Genomic DNA, 21,005 nt, shown 5'->3' on the forward strand with positions numbered 1-21,005 from the left:
CTTAAAATTCTCTATCTTTGGTTTTGGTAAGTTTGATTATGAGTCTTGGTGACTTTCTTTTGGGATCTACCTTATGTGGGGTTCGATGAGCATCTTGGATAGATATCTTCTTATCTTTCATGATATCAGGGAAGTTTTCTGTCAACAAATCTTCAACAATTTTCTCTGTATTTTCTGTTATCCCCCCCTGTTATGGTACTCCAATCACTCGTAGGTTACTTCTCTTGATAGAGTCCCACATGACTCTTAGAGTTTCTTCATTCTTTTTAATTCTTTATCTGATTTTTCCTCAAATAAGTTGACTTCAAGAGCTTTATCTTCAGTGTCATTAATTCTAACTTCTACTGCCTCAGTTCTGCTCCTGTAACTTTCTACTGAGTTGTCTAATTCTGAAATTTTATTGTTAATCTTCTGGATTTCTGATTGCTGTCTCTCTGTGGATTCTTGCAGCCTATTAAATTTGGCATTATGTTCTTGAATAACTTTTTTAAGTTCTGCTACTACTGTGTCTGTATGTTCCCTGGCTGTTTTTGCATTCTGTCAAATTTACTTTCTTATTTCTAGAAGAGTTCTGTATATTAATCTTTTGTATTCTGCCTCTGGTAATTCCAAGAAATTCTCTTCCTCCAGAGAATTTATTGATTGTTTATTTTGGGAGCTTGCTGAAGCCGTCATGGACTGCCTCTTTATGTGACTTGATATTGACTGTTATCTCTGAGCCATCAATAATTTATTATAATTTTATTTTGTATTTGCTTAGTGAGACCTAGTTTCTTATTTTGTTTTGTTTTGATATGCCCAGATAGGCTGCTCGTATGCAATAGTTTGATTTTTGACACCTTTGGATCTCTAATGTCCTGTCACCAGGTAGTTAGTTCTGTAACTAAGTATGTGCACACAGGAGGCTGTTAAATTTTCCTATATGGGTTCAGCTCGGGTGTTCAGGCAGTCAGTCACCAAATGTGTGATGCAGGCTTTCACCCCCAGTCCTAGAGATGCATCAGTGATTGGTACAGGCACTGGACTCTGGCTGTGGTAGGGGATCACATGCTGAGTCAGGCAAGGGGCTGACGGCTGCCCCTGAGAGTCTGAAAGGAAAGCGTGTCCCTATTCTCTAGGGTGAGTAGGTAGGTGAGTTTTGCAGCTGGACTATGAGCACCCCACTCTGTTGGCTGTAAAGACTCGAGGGCACCACTTTTTCTTGGACTCCTGTAGCAGGTGACTAGGCGCTTTAGGTGCTACCACCAGTCCTCAAGCCCCTGCTGCAGATCGATAAAAGTGTCTACTTATGGGGCAGGGCAGTTTCGAGGGTCACAAATCTTCCAGTTCACAGCTGAAGCAGTTGAAGTTAAACTTCAGATGTTTGCCCTGTTGTACTGTGGCAGTGAGGGCTAATGCTGTTGAGATGGGTCCCCACAATTCTATACAGTGGTGTAAGGCACTCAGAGTCTGCGGACCCCTGATAGCTGTGCCCAGCAAAGGAGCTGTGCTGACCCTGTGTTCCTGGCCTAGGGGAGCCAGCAGCTTATTTCTTCCCTCTCCAAGGCTAGGAGAATGGGTCACGGCTCCTTTTGGGATCTACTTCTGACCCAGCAGACTCCCGGTGCAGAGCGTGGAGGGAGGAGGTAAAAGGGAGAGAGGTTTTTCCCAAATGCGTTTTTTTTTTTTTTTTTTTAATCCCAGTGAAAGGGTGCACACATGTACTTAGCCTCTTGTGAGCTGCTCTTCACTGGTTCAGAGTGTCCAAGCAGAATCTCTGCAGCTGGGTCTCTCTCAATTTGGAAACTGCTTCACGAGGGGGCACACAGCACAGCTGTTTGTCTGCTTCACTGCGGACCGGCGTGGCTGCGGTGCTGCAGTTTCTCCACTGCGGCTCTGGCCCTCCTCGTCTCTTCCAAATGGGCTTCTGCTCCCATATCACTCAGACGGATTTCTTAACCTTACCTTGTTCAGGTCTCCCAGATATTCACATAGAATCAAATCACTTGTTTTTCCAGGTCTTTGTTGTATACAAGAGGGATATAGGAAGCGTCTAACTACTCCGCCATGTTGACCACTCCTCCCAGAATGCTTCTTAGAAGCATGACAAGACTTCATCTCACATACTTCAGACATGTAATCAGGAGGGACCAGTTCCTGGAGAAGGACATCATGCTTGGTAAAGTAGAGAGTCAGTGAAAAAGAGGAAGACCCTCAATGAGATGGATTAACACTGTGGCTTCAACAATGGGCTCAAATATAGCAAAGATTGTGAAAATGGCACAAGACCAGGCAGTGTTTCTTTCTCTTGCACAAAGTGTCACTATGAGTTGGAACCAACCTGACAGCACCTAACAACAAGACGTGACTTTAAGAGTAGTCTCTACTCTGTCTCCATTGCCTCACCTCTCTGTCTTTCTCACTCCTCAGCCCACTTCAATTTGATCCTTTCTCATACCATTCATCTGAAGTGATTTGGTCAGGATTACAATGACTTCTAAGCTGCACAATACAATGGACACTATGGGAACTCTTTAGTCCTTATCTAACAGGAACTTTCTTTGAATTGTACACTGTTAACCAGACTCATCAATTCCCTTAGCCTCATATTCCTACCCCTCCTAGAACACCATTACTTATGAGTCTCTTTTTGAGTAATGTTCTTCTTACCAGTAAAGCAGGGATCAAAAACTTGCAACCTATGGACTACATCTGATTTAAAATACATTTTGTTTGCTCACACAAATCTGTAAATTAATTTTGAATTTTGTTGTTAGGTGATAACATGATAACATGTCCATGATAACTTGTCCAGGGTTTGCATGCATATGAGGCAATTTAGAATACCATGGCTTGTGTCAGATGCACCTTAGTTCTCAAAGTGACATCTTTGCTTTTCAACACTTTATTTTTTTTTATTTTTTTCCATACAAAAATTTATAGATACCTTGTTATGTGATCCTAATTGCTCTCCCCGTACTGTGACAGCACACTCCTCTTTTCTACCCCTGATTCCCCATGTCCATTCAACCAGCTCCTAACCCTCTCTGCCTTCCCGTCTCACCTATGGACAGAAGCTGCCTGTTTAGTCTCTTATATCTACTTGAGCTAAGAGGCACAGTCCTCACGAGTATCACTTTATGTCCCACAGTCCAGTCCCATCCTTGTCTGAAGAGTTGGCCTCAGAAATTGTTTTAGTTCTGGGCTGAGAGTCCAGGGGCCATGCTTTATGGGGTTCCTCCAATCTCAGACCATTAAGTCTGCTCTTCTTGCAAAAATTTTATTTCTGCACCCCATCTTTCTCCTGCTCCATCCAGGACTCTCTGTTGTGTTCCCTGTCAGGGCGATCATTGGTGGTAGCTGGGCACCATCTAGTTCTTCTGGTCTCAGGCTGATGAAGTCTCTCGTTTATGTGACCCTTTCTGTCTCTTGGGCTAATACTTTCCTTGTGTCTTTGGTGTTCTTCATGCTTTTCAACACTTTAAAGAGCTCTTTTGCAGTGAATTTGCCCAATGCAATATGTTATTTAATTTCTTGGCTGCTGCTTTCATGGACATTGATTGTGGATCCAAGTAAAATGAAATCCTTGACAACTTCAATCTTTTCTCCGTTTATCATGATGTTGCTTATTGGTCCAGTTGTGAGGAATTTTAGTTTCTTTATGTTGAGTTGTAATCCATACTGAAGGCTGTAGTCTTAGATCTTCATTAGTAAGTGTTTCAAGTCCTCTTCATTTTCAGCAAGTAAGGTTAACATCTGCATATTGCAAGTTGTTAATGACTCTTCCTCCAACCTTGATGCCCCGTTCTTCTTCACATAGTGCAGCTTATCAGATTATTTGCTCAGCATAAAAATTGAATAAGTATGGTGAAAGGATACAACCCTGACGCATATCTCTCTTCATTTTAAACCATGCAATGTTTCCTAATTCTGTTGGAACGACTGCCTCTTGGTCTATGTACAGATTTCACATGAATATGATTAAGTGTTCTGGAATTTCCATTCCTCGAAATGTTATCCATAATTTGTTATGATCCACACAGTCAAACACCTATGCATAGTCAATAAAACATAGATAAACATCTTTCTGTTATTCTCTGCTTTCAGCCAAGATCCATCTGACTTCAATAATAGTATCCCCAGATCCACATCTTCTGCTAAATCCTGCTTGAATTTCTGGCAGTTCCCTGTCAACGTACTGCTGCAACAGTTTTTTATTTATCTTCAGCAAAATTATACTTATGTATGATATTAATGATATTGTTTGATAATTTCTGCATTCTGTTGGATCACCATTCTTTGGAATGTGCACAAATATGCCTCTCGTTCATCGATTGGCCAGGTAGCTATCTTCCAAACTTCTTGGCATAGACGAGTGAGCACTTTTAGCATTTCATTCGTTTGTTGAAACATCTCAACTGGTATTCCATTGATTCCTGGAAACTTGTTTTTCACTACTGCCTTCGATGTATCTTAGACTTCTTCCTTCAGTACCATTGGTTCTTGATCATATGCTACCTGCTGAAATGGTTGAATGTCAACTAATTCTTTTTGGTACAGTGACTCTGTATATTCCTTCCATCTCCTTTGGATGCTTCTTGCATTTTTCAATATTTTGCCCATAGAATCCTCCAATATTGCAACTCAAGGCTTGATTTTTTTTCTTCAATTCTTTCAGCTTGAGAAATGCTGAGCATGTTTTTCCCTTTTGGTTTTCTAACTCCAGATCTTTGCACATTTCATTATAATACTTTATTTTGTCTTCTCGAGCCACCTTTTGAAATCTTCTGTTCAGCTCTCTTACTTCATCATTTCTTCCATTCATTTTAGCTACTCTGTGTTCAAGAGCAAGTGTCAGGGTCTCTTCTGACATCTACTTTGGTCTTTTCTTTCTCTCCTGTCTTTCTAATGGCTTTTTGCTTTCTTCGTGTATGATGTCCTTGATGTCATCTGAAAACTCATCTGGTCTTCTGTCATTAGTGTTCAGTGCCTCAAATCTATTTTTGAAGTGATCTCTAAATTCAGGTGGGATAGACTCAAGGTTGTACTTTGCCTCTCTCGTGGATGTGTTTTAACCCTTTCATGAATAAATTTATTTTTAGATTCTTTTGTTGAAGCCATGCTTTTTCACTAATTGAATGGATGCTGAATCATTGTGTTGGTTTTTTCTTTATTATTTGAAAAAATGGGATGCCAATTGCAAGTGAAACGTGTCCGTCCCATGTTCCATGAAGCACATCACATACTTGGGATAAACTGGTCCCATGTCGTATCACACTTCCTGGTTACTCTTTAGCCATAAAATATCCTACTCAACTTTCCAAAAATATACAAAATTACACACTGAAATATTAAATAAACATTTCATATGCTGCACATAATTATTATCAGTTTGATTTAGAATGGGCCTTATGGGTACCATGTTCCATGAAGCACAACAAACACACGGGACGTATCAGTACCACGGCCCAGAAAGTTATTATAAACTGATTTCTTCCTAAAAATAACTCATTTACATGAATATTTCTGAATCTGGTCACTGTACCTTCTCAATAACACAAACCAAAAAGCCAAAAACCCATTGTCTTTGAGTCAATTCCAACTCATAGCAACCCTATAATAAAAAGGAAATAGTAAACAACTTTCAAGCCTTATCTCACTGTACAAAAGCCAAAAGACATAAAAGTTTCTCATGATTACTCTGGGAAGTGTTCCCTCATATGAAGTCTCTTAACACTCAAATGTGGCGCAGAGCAACCTCTTTGTTTCTGAGGCAGTTGCACCAGTATTCGCCATGATGCCAAAACATAATGAAGTAGCTCAAATGTCTGCCAATAAGCCCCCAGGGGTGGAAAAATGTAACACAGGGATATATATCCCTTTGGTCCATGAAAGAGTTAATTTTCTTCAGCTTCAACTTGAATTGGCTTCTGAGCAATTGATGGTGTTTTCCAAAGTCAGCCGCTGGCCTTGTCTGACTGATGATATTGAGCTTCTCCATCATCTCTTTCAACAGATGTAGTCGATTTAATTCCTGTGTATCCCGTCTGGCGAGGTTCACATCTATAGTTGCCATTTATGTTGTTGAAAAAGGTATTTCCAATGAATAGGACATTGGTCTCGGAAAATTCTATCATGCGATCTCCGGCATCATTTCTATCGCCAAGGCCATATTTTTCAACTACCGATCTTTCTTCGTTTCCAACTTTTGAATTCCAATCAGCAATAATTATCGATGTATCTTGATTGCATGTTTGATCAGTTTCAGACTGCAGAAGTTGATAAAAATCTTCAACTTCTTCATATTGGGCATTCGTGGTTGGTGTGTAAATTTGTATAATACCATATTTTTATGCAAATAATGTGTGCCTTCTACATTTGTTTGCCAACCATGCTCCCCGCATGAGGTATTTTCATAAGGCAGCTTTTCCAGTCATATGTTGAGTGACTGCCAACCTGAAGGGCTCATCTTCCAGCACTATATCAGACAATTTTCCACTGCTGTCCATAAGTTTCTCCCTGGACAATTTGTTTCACAAGTAGATTTCCAGGTCCTTCTTAATCTATTTTAGTCTGTAATCTCCCCTGGAACCTGTCCCCTGTGGGTGATCCTGCTGGTATTTGAAATACCGGTGACATAGTTTCCAGCATCATAGCAACATGCAAGCCATCACAGTATGACAAACTGACAGACAAGTGGTGGGCTGCAAAAGACCTCTTTAAAATCTTAAAAAGTAAAGATGTCACTCTGATGACTATGGTGCACCTGACCCAAGCCATGGTCTTTTCAGTCACCTCATATGCATGCAAAAGCTGGCCAGTGAATGAGGACAACTGAAGAAGAATTGATGCCTTTTAAATTATGGTATTGGCAAAGAATATTGAATATATACTAAGGATTTCCAGAAGAATGAACAAATATGTCTTGGAAGAAGTACAGCTAGAGTGCTCCTTAGAAGCAAGGATTGCAAAACTTTGTCTGGCTTACTTTGGACTTGTTATCAGGAGGGACCTGTCCCTGAAGAAGGACATCATGCGTAGTAAACTAGAGGGTCAGCTAAAAAGAACAAGACCCTCAAAAAGATGTATTAACACAATGACTACAACAATGAACTCAAACATACCTTCTTTTGTGAAGATGGTGAAGGACCAGGCACCACTACGTTTTGTTATACATGAGGTCATCATAAGTCAGGAGCACCTAACAAAAACAACCATAGAACCAGATAGTAGGTTAGTGGTCACCAGGGTCTGGGGGTCTTGGAGGAAAATGGATAGTGACTGCTAATGTGTATGAGGTTTCTTTTTGGGGTGATGAATATGTTGTAAAATTGTTAGTGATGATGGTAGCACAACTCTGTTAATATACTAAGCACCATTGAATTGTATGTTTTAAATGGATGACTTGTATGGTAGGTGAATTATATCTTAATAAAACTATTGTTTTTTTTTTAATTACCCAGATAGTTTTAGTAGGAGAATTTCATAGTTTCACTTAATTTTAAAATTTTGTTTTAGTTTTTCAAGTACCAACTTATAAAGACACACCTTATTTTTCATTTTAACACATTCAAGTTGTGGACCCGTATTTTCTTTAGATTTGTACACTGTTAAATATCTGTTTTATGGTAGTAAATTTAAAGTAAGCATTGAAATTACAGCTCTAGAAAATTTAGTTATTTTACCTTCAGTTAGGAAAAAAAAAAACTTGAATCTTTTCATGGATTAAAATTATGCCACAGCATAATTTGAATTTTTATCTATCCTAGTTTTATTAATGTAATAACTGCACTATTACCACAGCAATGGGAGAAAAAGGAGTCATAATTTAAAGGGAAAAAGGTATAATTTACCAATGTTAAGTTCCTTTTAGCATCATTAAGAAAAAACTCAAACTAGAAAAAGGATAGCTTTCCCAGTTTTATAATATACTGCTTTTGTACTAAAAGCATTTAACACAAAATTAAAACAACAACAAAACTGATATGAGAATTTTACCCAAGTAGAGAGAATAATTTTGGTACCACCTAGATACTAACACAAATAGTCTGAAGAAATTAATTATGTTATCACATATTTTTAATTGGTGTTCTGCCAATTTATATCAGCACAGAAGTTAATTTTTTTCCCTTTTGTATATAAGGTGATGCTAGAAAAGAAAATTGTTGGTATAAAACAAGTTTAATCTACAGCAAATATCTTAGTATTATTTCTTATACTTCATCTTAGAAATTAAAAGATTGCAAGTTTGTTTTTTTAAATTTTTTTGCAAATATATTTATACACACTTATCCTTTCCTGGTAAGAGCAAATTGTTCCTTTTTTAAGCAAAAATTTCCGTGCCTAAAATAAACGTTTTATTTTTTACACTTAGAAAATTGTCTAGGTAGAAAATGAACCTTTACCATCTAAATGTTAATTTTCTTTAATTTAAATTATTTGCACAAATTACAGCTTAAAAATTGCAGCTTTTCATTTCAGAATGTAGAAGGAAGAAAGAGTTAACTATGTCTTTTATCTTTATCACAATCTTTCACAGTATCCTCCAGTCTTATTCAGATTCTTATTCTTTAGTTAAAGTTGGAATGTGCACCTTTTTTTCAGATTTTAATTTGATCATTTAATTCCTCTGGGGGGAAAAACTTGAGAATTTATGCAAGCACTTTGTTGTTTATCTAGAATATTAATTATATGTCTCAAGACATGACAGGCAATGTATTATGGCAGTGATGCACATGCATATATAAGCAGCAGATATCCAGAGAGAATATTTCCTTAAAACCTTACCTCAATTTGTATACCATTTGCCATCAAGTCAACTCTGATTTAGCGATCCCATGTGTGTCAGAGTAGAATTGTGTTCCATAGGGTTTTAACTGGCTGATTTTTTGGAAGTAGATCACTAGACCTTTCTTCCGAGGCGCCTCTGGGTGGACTCAAACCTCTCACCTTTTGTTTAGGATCAAGGAAGTTAACCATTTGCACCATCCAGGAATTCCGCAGAACTCATATATGGCTCCCATAATCACCCAAAGCCAGTCAGAGTGTAGACAGACTACGATTATCTGTCAGAGAAACACATTCACACTTCTCCTACTAGGAATTTCCCCAGAGGATTTTAATGATCTGCTTTAAAAAGAGAATGTGCACAACACTGAGTAAGGTGATTATTCTGTTTGTACCCCTACTCCCCATCCATTCTCTGTCCTGCTCTGTGCCATGGAAGGCTAAGCCCTGGAGACTGCATCTTTGGGTTTGGCCAGGGCACTGGAAAGACAGCAGAGGATGGGAGGAGAGACATGTAGGGTATTTTTTCCCTTTCTTCCTATTTCATCACCACTGTTTTGGCAGTAGCCTTGACCCTCCATAAAAACCCTTGGGAAGCTAGCTGGCCACATTCTCCACATTTTCAGCTCTATTTAAGTCCCAGAAACTATTTCCTTCCCTTGTCCCTTCTTCTCTAGGGAAGGAAAGGGCTTCTTATTTTTGCTAGTCTCTAGGTGCCTCACCAATCCTTGTTTGCTTCCTTATTCCAGCCCACACTTCTGTATGCAGTCCCTTAATGATTTCATGGTTTCATCTAAGCTATTTGGGGAGAACTCTATTTTCCTGTCAGCTCCCTAACACAGGAGTCATCTAAGATTTCCTGTTCAGACCTTATTTTTGGTTGTTGTTATGTTGTTAGGTGTCTTCAAGTTGATTGCAACTCATAGTGACCTTATGTACAAAAGAACAAAACACTGCCCAGTCCTGCTCCATCTTCATAATATTGCTATGTTTCAGCCCATTTTTGCAGCAACTGTGTCAATCCATCTCTTTGAGGGTCTTCATCTTTTTCACTGACCCTCTACCTTACCAAGCATGATGTCTTTTGCGAGGTATTGGTCCCTCCTGATAACATGTCCAAAGTACATGACACCAACTCTCACCATCCTCCTTTACAAGGGACACTCTAGCTGTACTTCTGCCAAGACAGACATGTTTGTTCTCCTGGCAGTCCATGGTATATTCAATATTCTTCACTAACACCATAATACATATGCATCAGTTCTTCTTCAGTCTTCCTTATTCATGTCCAGCTTTTGCATGCATACGAGGCAATTGAAAATATCATGCCTTGGGTCAGGCACACCTTAGTGCTCAAAGTGATATCTTTGCTTTTCAATATGTTCACGAGATCTTTTGCAGCAAATTTGCCCATTGTAATGCGTCATTTGATTTCTTGACTGCTGCTTCCATGGACGTTGATTGTGGATCCAAGTAAAATGAAATCCTTGACAACTTCGATATTTTCTCCATTTATCATGATGTTGCTTATTGGTCCAGTCATGAGGCTTTTTGTTTTCTTTATATGTTGAGGTGTAATTCATACTGAAGGCTATTGTCTTTGATCTTCATCAGTAAGTGCTTCAAGTTCTCTTCACTTTCAGCAACCAAGGTTGTATCATCTGCATATGACAGTTTGTTAATAAGTCTTCTTCCAATCCTGATGCCACGTTTTTCTTCATACAGACCAGCTTCTCAGACTATTTGCTCAGCATACAGATTGAATAAGTATGGTGAAATATACATCCTGATGCACACCTTTCCTAATTTTAAACCACACAGTATCCCCTTGTTCTGTTTGAACAACTGCCTCTTTGTCTATGTACAGGTTCCTCTTGAGCACAATTAAGTGTTGTAGAATTCCCGTTCTTCCCAATGTTATTTCATAATTTGTTATGATCCACACAGTCAAATGCCTTACCATAGTCAATAAAACACTAGTAAGCATCTTTCCGCGATTCTCTGCTTTCAACCAAGATCCGTCTGACACCAGCAGTGATATCCCTCATTCCATATTCTCTTCTGAATCCAGCTTGAATTTCTTGCAGTTCTCTATGTACTGCTACAACCATTTTTAAATTAAGTTCAGAAAAATTTTACTTTCATGTAATATTAATGACATTGTTCAATAATTCCCTCATTCTATTGGATCTCCTTTCTTTGGAATGGGCACAAATATGGATCTCTTCCAGTCAGTTATCCAGGTAACTATCTTCCAAGTTTCCTGGCATACACGAGTGAGCACCTCCAGTGTTGCATCCGTTTGTTGAAACATGTCAATTGTTATCTGGTCAATTCCTGGAGCCTTGTCTTTCACCAATGCTGTCAGTACAGCTTGGACTTCTTCCTTCAATACTATGGTTCTTGATCATTTGCTACCTCCTGAAAGCGTTGAATGTCGAACAATTCTTTTCGGAACAGTGACTCTTTGTGTGTCATTCCACAACTCATCTGGTCTTCGGTCATTAGTCCTCAACGTGTCAAATCTATTCTTGAGATGATCTCTAAATTCAAGTGGGATATACTCAAGGTCATACTTTGGCTCTGTGGACTTATTCTAATTTTCTTCAGCTTCAACTTGAACTTGCATATGAGCAACTGATGCTCTGTTCTACAGTTGGCCCTTGGCCTTGTTCTGACTGATATGAAGCTTCTCCCTCATATCTTTCCACAGATGTAGTCAATGTATTCCTGTGTTTTCCATCCAGTGAGATCCATGTTTGCAGTCGTTGTTTATGTTGTTGAAAAAAGGTATTTGCAATGAAGAAGTCTTTGGTCTTGCAAAATTCTATCATGCGATCTCTGGTGTCTATTCTATCACCAAGGACATATTTTCCAGCTACTGTTTCTTCTTTGCTTCCAACTTTCTTATTCCAAGCACCAGTAATTATCAATGCATCTTGATTGCATATTTGTTCAATTTCAGACTGTAGAAGTTGATAAAAATCTTCAATTTCTTCATCTTTGACCTTAGCGGTTGGTGTGTAAATTTGAATAATAGTCATATTAACTGGTCTTCCTTGTAGGCATATGAATATTATCCTATCCCTGCAGCAGTGTACTTCAGGATAGATCTTGAAATGTTATTTTTGACAATGAATCCAACACCATTCCTCTTCAATTTATCATTCTTGGCATAGTAGATCATATGGTTTTCCAATACAAAATGGTCAATACCCATCCATTTCAGCTCACTAATGCCTCAGGATGTTGATCTTTATGTATTTCATTTTTGATGACTTCCAATTTTCCTAGATTCATACTTCATACATCCCATGTTACAATTATTTATGATGATTGCAGCTGTTCTCATTTTGAATCATGCCACATCAGGAAATGAAGGTCCTGAAAGCTTTACTCGATACATGCCATTAAGGTTGATTCTATTTTGAGAAAGTAGTTCTTCCCTTGTCATATTTTGAGTACCTTCCATTCTGAGGGGCTCATCTTCCAGCACTGTATTAGACAATGTTCCGCTGCTATTTGTAAGGTTTTCACTGGCCAATTTTTTCAGAAGTAGGCCACCAGGTCCTTCTTCCTAGTGTGTCAGTCTGGAGGCTCCACTGAGAGACGTCTGTCAGTTTATTGTAGAGTGGTGACTTGCATGCTGATTTTTGGTTGGCCAATTCTTAATTCATATAGAGAAAGGAAGGGAGAAACACTCTTATGGAAAGAATTCTACTTTACCACAGTCTGATATGATTACTTCTCAATTTGATCTACCTCATTTCATACCATTAAAAAAACACTGCTTTTCCCAAAGCAATCTATAGATTCAACACAGTTTTGATCAAAAATTCAACAGTCTTTTTTAAAGAAATGGAAAACCAACCCTCAATTTTTTTTTTTTAATCGTGATTTAGGTAAAGTTTACAAAGCAAATTAGTTTCTCATTAAATAGTTAATACACAAATTGTTTTGCAACATTGGTTGCCAACCCCATGATGTGTGAACACTCTCCCCTTCTCCATGCCAGTTTTCTTGTTTCCATTCCTTCAGTTTTCCTGACCCTTCCTGCCTTCTCATCTTCCCTTTTTTTAATTGGTAATTTTTTATGAAGATCCCTGGGTAGCACAAACATTGAAGCATTCAACTACAGGATAAAAGGTTATGGATTGGAACCTACCCAGAGGTACCTCCAAAGACAGGCCTGGTGATCCGCTTCCAAAAGTACACAGCCTTGAAAACACTATGAGCAGTTCTGCTCTGCACACATAGGGTTGTGATCAGTCAGAATCCACTCGATGGCAGCTAACAACAACAACAATTTTTTATCACTAGCATTTTGTGAAGTCGATTCCAACTCATAGCCATAGTGACCCGATACAATGGAGTAGAACTACTCCAAAGGGTTTCCTAGGCTATAATCTTTATAGCACACAACAGCAACATTCTTTACCAGAGCAGATTGCCAGGTCTTTTCTCCCCTAGAGCCACTGGTGGGTTTGAACCATTGGTTAGCAGCCAAAAGCTTAACCACTGTGGCACCAAGGCTCCTTATCACAAACAGTAGTGTTTTGTAGTTTTCTTTATATAGGTCTTTTATGTCCCTGGTTAGATTTATTCCTAAGTATTTTATTTTTTTAGGGGCTATTATAAATAGCATTGCTTTCCTGATTTCCTTTTCTTAGTTGTCTTTATTGGTGTATAGGAATCCAGCTGATTTTTATATGTTTATCTTGTATCCTGCTACTCTGCTGAATCTATTAGTTCCAGTAGTTTTCTTGTGGAGTCTTTAGGGTTTTCTATGTATAGTACCATATCATCCACGAATGGGGATAGTTTTACTTCTTCCTCAACAATTTGAATGCCCTTTATTTCTCTTTCTTGCTTTACTGCTCTGGATAGGGCTTCCAGCACAATGTTAAATAGGAGTGGTGATAAAGGGCATCCTTGTCTTGTTCCTGTTCTCAAGTGGAGTGTTTTCAGCCTCGCTCTGTTGAGAATAATGTTGGCTGTTGGTTCTGTATAGATGCCATTTATTAAATTGAGGAATTAGCCTTCTATTTCTATCTTATTGACAGTTTTTAACAGGAATTGGTGTTGGACTTTATTGAATGTCTCTTCTGCGTAAATTGAGATTATCATGTAATTCTCTTATTTATGTAGTGGATTACTTTGATTTATTTTCTAATGTTGAACCATCTTTGCATGCCTGGTATAAATCCCAGTTGGTGGTGTTTTTTTGTTTTGTTTTTAATATGGTGCTGAATTCTATTGACTAGAGTTTTGTAGAGAATTTTTGCATCTATATTCATGAGAGATACTGGTCTGTAATTTTCTTTTTTTGCAGTGTCTGCCTCGTTTTGGTATCAGAGTTATACTGGCTTCATAGAATGAATTTAGAAGTATCCCTTCCTTTTCTATGTTCTGAAATAGTTTGAGTAGTACTCGTGCAAGCTCTTCCCCTGAATGTTTGATAGAATTCCCTAGTGAAGCCATCTGGGCCAGGGTTTTTTTTTGGAGGGGGGTGGGGTTTATTACCTCTTCAATCTCTTCTCTTGTTATGGGTCTGTTCAAATTTTCAACCTCAGTTTGTGTTAATTTAGGTAGGTAGTGTGTTTCTAGAAATTTGTCCATTTCCTCTAGGTTTTCAAATTTGTAGGGGTATAGTTTTTCATAGTACTCTTTTATGATCTTTTTTATTTCAGTTGGCTCTGTTGTTATGTCCCCCATTTCATTTCTTATTTGAGTTATTTACATCCTCTCCTGTTTTTCTTTTGTCAGTTTGGCTAGTGGTTTGTTGCTTTTGTTGATCCTTTCAAAGAACCAGTGTTTGGCTTTGTTGATTCTTTCTATTGTTTTTCTATTCTCTATTTCATTTATTTCTGCTCTGATCTTTATTATTTCCTTGCTTCTTTTGCTGTTCTCTTTCTATCGGTTCAAGTTGTAGGGTTAAAGTTTTGATTTCATCCCTTTCTTCCTTTTTGATGTGTACAGCTATTGCTGTAAATTGACCTCTGACTATTGCATTAGCTGTGTCCAATAGGTTTTGGTATAATGCGTTTTCATTCTCATTTGATTCTACAAATGCTTTGATTCCATCTTTGATTTTTTTCTATTACCCAGTGGTTTTTAAGCAAGGTGTTATTCAGTTTCCATGTATTTGATTTTTTTTCCTTGGTTTTCCATTATTAATTTCTACTTTTATGGCATTGTGATCAGAGAAGATGCTTTGTATTATCTAAGTGGGATTTTGTTGAGGCTTGCTTTATGGCCTAAGATGTAGTCTATTCTGGAGAACATTCTATGTGCGCTGGAAAAGAAAGTGTACTTTGCTGCTGTTGAGTGGAGTGTTCTATATATATATATCTATGAGATCAAGATGGTTGATTGTGGCCTTAAGATCTTCTGTATCTTTGTTGAGTTTTTTTCTAGGTGTTCTGTCCTTTACCGAGAGTGGTGTGTTGGAGTCTCCTACAATTCTTGTGGCACTGTCAATTTCTTTTCAGTGCTGTTAGAGTTTGTTTTATGTATTTTGGAGCCCTGTCATTGGGTACGTAGATATTTATTATGGTTATATCTTCATGCTGGATTGTCCTTATAATCATTATATAGTGTCCTTCCTTGTCTTTAATAGTTGATTTTTTTTAAAGCCTATTTTATCTGAGATTAGTATTGTCACTCCTCCTCTTTTTTGGTTGGTGTTTTCTTGATATATTTTTTTCCATCCTCTGATTTTTAATATATTTATGTCTTTGTGTCTCTTGTAGACAGCATATTGACCAGTCATGTTTTTTTTAATCCATACTGTCACTCTCTGTCCCTTTATGGGTGCATTTAAGCCATTTACATTCAGTGAGATTATTGATAGGTGTCAGTTTATTGCCAACATTTTGTAGTACTTTTTATGTGTGTGTGTGGTGGTGGGGGGTGCTGATGTTTTCTTTGTTACTTTTACTCTCTTATGGTGAGTTCCTTTTGCTTGTAAAATTTCTTTTCATTTCTTTCATCACTGTAGATTTTGTGTTTACTGAGACTTTGTTTTTCTTCTTTATTTTGATAAATAATTTTATTTTTCTTTGTGGTTACCTTGAAATTTACTCTAATCTTCCTAATTTTGAACTAGTCTTTTATTATTTGATATCACCTTGACTTCCTCTCCATTTGAAAGTTCTATATCTACACTGTGTATTCCCCCTTTTATCGTTATGACATTGTTGTCAATTACAGATAGATGTCTCTAGTTCCCTGTTTCGAATCTTTTAGTTTTGTTTTATCCTTGACCGTTCATTACCTAGGTCGATATTTGGTTGATACTGACCTGTATCCTAGATTCAGGATGTTATTGGTTTTCTAACCAAAGGACTCCCTTTAATAATTCTTGTAAGTTTGGTTTGGCTTTTACAAATTCCCTTAATTTCTGTTTATCTGGAAGTGTCCTAATTTCACCATTATATGTGAGAGAGAGTGTTGCGGGATATATTATTCTTCGTCGGCAAGTTTTTCTCTCAAGGTTTTTATATATGTCATCCCATTGTCTTCTTGCCTGCATTGTTTTTCGTGTAATCAGAGCTTAGTCTTATTGTTTCCCCTTTGTATGTGACTTTTCATTTATCTCAAGCTACTTTCAGGGTTCTTTCTTTGTCTTTGGTTTTGGCGAGTGTGATTGTAATATGTCTTGGTGACTTTCTTTTGGGGTCTATCCTATATGGGGTTCATTGAGCTTTTTGGATGGTCAGCTTTTCATCTTTCATGACATTAAGGATGTTTTCTATCAGAAAATCTTAAATGATCATCTCTGTGTTTTCCATTTTCTCCCCCAGTTCTGTAATTCTGATCACATGAAATTTTTGCTCTTGATTGTATTCCACATAATTCTTAGGTTTTCTTCATTCTTTTCCCTGATTTTTTCCTCAAACAAAGTGAATTTGTCTCCAATTTTGCTAATTCTGTGTTCCACTGTTTCAAATTTGCTCCTAAAGCCTTCTATTGAGTTGTCAATTTCTGAAATTTTGTGGTTTAACCAATGGATTTATAATTGCTGTTTTGTATGATTTCTAATTGTTTATTTGTTTTGACATTTTGTTCTTGTATTATTTTCCTGAATTTTTCTATTGCTTTGTCAATTGATTTTGTCAATGTTTCCCACAATCTCTTCCCTAATCTCTTGGATATCCCTCAATATTAGACTTTTGAATTCCCTGTCAGGCAGTTCAGGGGCCATGGATGGCTCAGTAGTTAAGAATTTGGCTGCTAACCAAAAAATCAGCAGTTTGAATCCACCAACCACTCCTTGAAAAACTTATGGGGCAGTTCTACTCTGTCCTATAGGGTCACAATGAGTCAGAATCGACTGCTCGGCAATTGGTATCACATAGTTCCAGTGCCTTTTCTTCTACTGGAAGGTCAACTGGTGCTTTATACTTGTTGCTTACTGGAGCCATCTTGTCCTGTTTTTTGAATATGTGTTGCTATTTGTCTGCTCTCTCAGAGACATTCATATATTATTTTCTTTATTGATTGTAGGCTTGTTTGTTTTGTCCTGCTTTTTTGTTTTGTTTGGTTATTTCTGGGCAAGTGGGCTGGGCTTGCTTTATTGTTTGCTCATCTGTGGGCATGATAGTTCTTACAACTTTGTCCTGGTGTGCAAAGCCAGTCACTCAGCTATGGTGCAGCAGGGTAGATCAAGCAAGTAGGGAAGGGGTGGAGATGGGTCATTTTTCAGCAGTGTGAACCAGGCCAGGGGCTGGAACAGGGCCACTGAGGTCTGCAGGGAAGTCTCGAGCTGGTGGGAAGGGGCCTGGGATACGGGTCATGTCCCCTGGGGCCACAGCTGGGGTCCAGAGCTGGTAGGAAGGGGCCTGGGGCCTGGGTCATATCCCTTGGGGGCTGCAGGCAGAGGGGTGAAGGGGAGTGTAGGAGAGGAGGCAAAGGCAGAGGCAGAGGGGGCTAGATGGAGGAGGGCAAATGGGTGGGTTAGTACTGTGGTTCCCAGCAGCTGGGGTTGCCACAATGGGGTGTGTCTTAGTTATCTAGTGCTGATATAATAGAAATACCATAAGTGGATAACTTTAACAAACAGAAGTTTATTTTCTCAGTCTAGTAGGCTAGAAGTCTGAGTTCAGGGCAACAGCTCCAGAGGAAGGCTTTCTTTCTCTGTTGGCTCTGGAAGAAGGTCCTTGTCATCACTCTTTCCCTGGTCTAGGAGCTTTTCAGCACACGGACCCAGAGTCCAAAGGATGTGCTCTGCTCCTGACACTGCTTTCTTGGTGGTAAGAGGTCTCGCTGTCTCTCTACTCGCCTTTCCGTTTTATATCTCAAAAAAGATTGACTCAAGATACAACCTAATCTTGTAGATAAAGTCCAGCCTCATTAACATAACTGCCTCATTAACATCATACAGATAGTATTTACAACACATAGGAAAATCATATCAGATGATAAAATGGGGGACAATCACACAATACTTGGAATCATGGCCTAACCAAGTTGACACACATGTGGGTGGGACACAATTCAATCTGTAACAGGGCAGTTACAGCCACTGTTCACCAGAGGGTTGTGGGACCATAGTTACCAGGTGAGAGAGTCTGAGCTTCTCCTGAGTTGCAGCCAGCAAACTTGGTCTTCCTTAGTGTGTCCATGCCGTACCTCTATCTCCTATTGGAAATTCTATGGAGGTGTTTTTCTGAGTGAGAGGTTGTTGGCTTTATTCCAAGATAGCAATGCTGAGTCATGCTGTTTAGTCAGGACTCTCCACTCCATATCTCTATTCCTTCCCCGTTTTCTCTCAGTTTCTTCTTCTACTCAGTAACTTCCAATCTAATACTTTATCCCTTCATTTAAGGATCAGGGTTTTAGGATTGACATCTGTATCTGTTTTACTTGGTTCTTCAGGTGTTTGTTGCAACGAGTTGGCTTAGTGCGTCTGACTACTCTGCCATCTTGGCTCCGCCCCCAATCCTCAATTTTATATGGAATGAGAAGAAGCCCTGTGTCATGGATTGAATTCTGTCCCCCCGAAAATGTGTTTATCGATTTTGCTGGGCCATGATTCCCAGTACTGTGTGACTGTCCACCATTTTGTCATCTGATTTGATTTTCCTACGTGTTGTAAATCCTGCCTCTATGATGTTAATGAGGGGGGATGTGTGGCAGTTGTGTTGATGAGGCAGGACTCAATCTACAGGATAGGATTGTGTCTTGAGCTGGTTTCTTTTGGGATATAAAAGAGAGAAGCAAGCGGAGAGACAGAGGGACCTCATACCACCAAGAAAGCGGTGCCAGGAACAGAGCAAGTCGTTTGGACCTGAGGTTCCAGAGTGGAGAATTTCCTAGTCCAGGGGAAGATTGATGAGAAAGACCTTCCTCCAGGGCCAATAGAGACAGAGAGAGACTTCCCCTGGAGCTGACGCCCTGAATTTGGACTTCTAGCCTACTTTACTGTGAGGAAATAGATTTCTCTTTGTTAAAGCCATCCACTTGTGGTATTTCTGTTATAGCAGCACTAGATAACTCAGATACCCACAGTAGCCAAAGCAATTTTGAAGAAAAATATTTCCTGATTTCTAAGTATACTATACAGCTACAGTAATCAAAACAGTCTGGTACTAGTATGATAATAAACACATATGGATAATAAACACAATGGAATAGAATTGAGAATCCAGAAAAAAATCTATATATCTAAAGTCAACTAATTTTTGACAAGGGTTCTAAGTCCATTCAATGAGGGAAAGTTGAGTCTGTTCAATAAATGGTGTGGAGAAAATTGGATTTCAATATGCAGAGGAACGAATCAGAATCCATGCCTCACACCATACACGAAAAACATTGCTTTTGCTTACACTGCTTCCAAATCTTGGATCCTTAATTATTATTCCTGAATGTATGTATTTATTTTTCTGTACTTAATTCACTGATTACAGCAATTCCATGCTCCTAGACCAGGAATAAGCGGCAAACACAAGGAGCTTCCAATGAATACCCAAATGGAGATTTCATAAGCTCTCTTCACTTGTTATATTAGTACACTCTGGTTTTAGGGCTGAAGCAATCTATTCCACCACCCTCTGCTGGGACTGTCTCTAGGACACAAGTACCAGTTTGTTTGAAAGCACAAGTTTTTCAACTGTGTTTTTGATAATGAATCTGCTAAAAACATTGTTTTACCTTTGCACAATTGAGGGGGAAATCTAAGACTCTGAATTCACTTCATTTTTGAAGTAACAAGGGAATTTATCCACTTATATGACGGCGGGGCCCTGGTGGCACAGTGGTTAAGGGCTCGGCTGCTAACCAAATTGTTGGCAGTTTGAATCCACCAGCTGCTCTTTGGAAACCCTATGGGGCAGGTCTACTCTGTCCTATAGGGGGTTGCTATGAGTTAGAATTGACTTTATGACAACGGTTTTTTTTTGTTTGTTTTATATGATGATGAGGATAATTATCATAAGATAAATGAAATCATAGTCAGTATATTAATTATCACAAAGTAGATAAATAAGTTAAAATTTCTAAGATACACATGGAGCCCTTGTGGTACAGTAGTTATGAGTATGGCTGCTAACCAAAAGGTTGGCAGTTTGAATCTGCCAGCTGCTCCTTGGAAACCCTATGGGGCAGTGCTACTCTGTCCTATAGGGTCGCTGTGAAAAGGAATCGATTTGACGGCAACTTGTTTTGAGTTTTTTAAGAAAAACTTTTTTTTCTTTTTTCTTTTATTGTTGTACTTTAAGTGAAAGTTTACAATTCAAGTTAGTCTCTCATACAAAAACTTATACATACATTGTTATGTGACCCTAGTTGGTCTCCCTATATGGTGACAGCACACTCCTCCTTTCCACCGCTGATTTCCCGTGTCCATTCAACCGGCTCCTGACCCTCTCTGCCTTCTCATCTCACCTCTGGACAGAAGCTGCCCATTTAGTCTCACGTATCTACTTGAGCCAAGAAGCACACTCTTTATGAGTATCATTTTATGTCCAATAGTCCAATTTAATCTTTGTCTGAAGAGTTGGTCTCGGGAATGGTTTTAGTTCTGGCTTGACAAACAGTACGGGGACCATGCTTTCTGGGGTTCCTCCAGTCTCAGTCAGACCATTAAGTCTGGTCTTTTTACCAGAATTTGAGTTCTGCACCCCACCTTTCTCCTGCTCCAACAGGGACTCCCTGTTGTGTTCCCTGTCAGGGCAGTCATTGGTGGTAGCCGAGCACCATCTAGTTCTTCTGGTCTCAGGATGATGCAGTCTCTGGTT

The sequence above is a fragment of the Trichechus manatus genome, unplaced genomic scaffold (genome assembly GCF_000243295.1).
Source record: "Trichechus manatus latirostris isolate Lorelei unplaced genomic scaffold, TriManLat1.0 scaffold00074, whole genome shotgun sequence".
Lineage (NCBI taxonomy): Eukaryota > Metazoa > Chordata > Mammalia > Sirenia > Trichechidae > Trichechus > Trichechus manatus.